Genomic DNA, 2233 nt, shown 5'->3' with positions numbered 1-2233 from the left:
ACTTTCTCCTGTACGTAACTAAACATCCTTTCTTGTCCTTTAGGAGCAAGAACTGTGAATAACGTCATCCGTGACCGAAGCAATTTTCAATATAATTTCACATTCTAAATATTGCTCTTTTAAACAGTAGCGTGAGACGTGTGAAACACACATATTGCACATAAACCATTAAAGATATTTATCAGTTTTCCGGTGTCAAAACGTACTCTACCGTCTTGTATAAGAATAAAGAAAACTGTGCCAGTGTATGAGATTGATGATTTAAGTTTTATCGTATAAATAACACAAATGACATCAGAACACAAAGTTTTGATATACATGCAATTTATTTACAATATTTTAATGCAATATAAATGTAAACAAAACACACCGTATCTAAAGAAGAATTCTCTTCCAACATTTGTCTTTACTTAAGTACATTTTTACTCTTATGTGGCTCGCTCGTTCTCTCTGGGCAGGACGTGATTTAGCACTTAGCGTGTTGGATTGTGGATTCGTGGTTCGCATCCCATTGCAGAAACAAATCGCGCAAACACTTTGTGGTTTTCAGTATACCGTAAGAGTGATGGTTAAATGATGTAATCATAATAGTCCAAGCGTTGGATGGTCAAATGATGTAATTATAATAGTCTAAGAACAGGCGCCCAAATGATGTAATTATAATAGTCTAAAAGCTGACGGTCAAGTGATGTAATTATAATAGTCCGAGAGTTGACGGTGGGTGTTATTGAGCAGCTTCCTTCCCTCTAGTGTATCAGTTGAAATCTAGGGGCGGTTGCTGTTACATAAATATTCGAAACAAATAAACTAGTGTTTATTTACTTTAAAATTTTCATTCACCCTAACGAGTGATTCAAATTATTATTAAAGGATTATGACAAGTACATACTTAAACACAAATCTGTTAAAAACTGAAGTTGTATCCAATACATCTAGGTGAATATTCACTATTTTTCAATGATGCACACATTTATAACAGTAAGTACTAATTCATAAACTGAAGTTTTCATTAACTTTAAAGAATTTTCCTTTGAGTTAATCAAATAACTTTAGTGTACTCTTTGTTACAATCATTTCAAGAATTTTTTTCTGTTGATAATTTGACAGCACACTTAAAAAAACAACTGACAACCAACGTATATTGACACTGATAAAAACAATATAGATGACAAATTTTGAACTAAAGAAAGGAAGGTTAAGATAAATTTCCTCTGAACAAAATTTAGTTCAAGATCTTTATTAAAAACATAGCTTCTTTTTCACTAAATCTACTTAACAATGATTTAAAAAGTGATGACCAGTGTAAAAATTAAAAACTTTAATTCCTGATTTATCATTATTTTAAAACACTGGAACTTAATATTGTGGAGACACTAAAACAGTTCAAAGAGTAAACATTATCTTAACAATGGTGTTTCTGAAACAAACTCTGAACACAAGTTTGAGATTCATACACAAAGTTGATAACAATTTGGAACAGATTGTAGCATTTGTTGTTGATCTGTTAACACTGTTCAAGTCTTGTTCTTTAGAATTCTGATGGCACGTCACCTTGAACAAGGTGCAGGAGCAGGCATATTACTTCATTCTACAACTCTGGAATGGTCTTCCACTTCTATAGTATCATCTTCACAATGTTTGGTTCTACCTGTGTATTCAGAGATTCTCCTAAATCAGAAAAAAAAAAAAAAAAAAACGTGCTCAGTAATAATAGTAGAAAACTGAATATGAAATTACATTTAATAAATTGTGAAACAGACTTCAGGGGAAAGGAACAAAACTATGTAACAGCACCAATGTCATTAAAAGAACACACTGTAAATATAATAATCAATTTACATTTTCTTTAGTTTTACTTACACAGTATTTCATTAAGTGTGTGTGTGTGTGTGTAACATAAGTGTTTATTTTGATTTCCTGCAGTATTCTTGTTCTAAATTCAGATTGGCTCCCGAGACCTAAAAGGTTGCCGACACCTGTTCTAAAGATACGTGAAAGATTTTAAGTACTTATAAACATTCAACAAAAGAAAACGTCAATGTTATAATACAAGACAGTTTAAAACTGTTGTCACCAAGATGGTGTAAACATTAAGTATATAAACAAAAATAAATAATTTGTTTAAGATTTAACAAGGTTTGACCTTTGAGGTTGCAATATATCAAATGTTAAGTGAAAGAAGAAATTTTCTAAATAACATAGACTTTTGCAAAGTTTAAAACGTACTTGTTCT

General features: G+C 31.1%; 1 long non-coding RNA gene across 1 annotated transcript; it reads right to left on the bottom strand.

Annotated features, from left to right (window-relative positions):
• Positions 1-307: 307 nt before the first annotated feature.
• On the bottom strand, positions 308-2227 carry LOC143242954 (uncharacterized). The gene is made up of 2 exons (XR_013023489.1): positions 1861-2227; positions 308-1668 (listed from the first exon to the last, which is right to left on the bottom strand). It is a non-coding gene; the product is annotated as an uncharacterized LOC143242954 (long non-coding RNA).
• Between the last annotated feature and the right edge of the window lie 6 nt (positions 2228-2233).

The sequence above is a fragment of the Tachypleus tridentatus genome, unplaced genomic scaffold (genome assembly GCF_004210375.1).
Source record: "Tachypleus tridentatus isolate NWPU-2018 unplaced genomic scaffold, ASM421037v1 Hic_cluster_2, whole genome shotgun sequence".
Lineage (NCBI taxonomy): Eukaryota > Metazoa > Arthropoda > Merostomata > Xiphosura > Limulidae > Tachypleus > Tachypleus tridentatus.
This window is presented reverse-complemented; position numbering and strand designations above follow the sequence as displayed.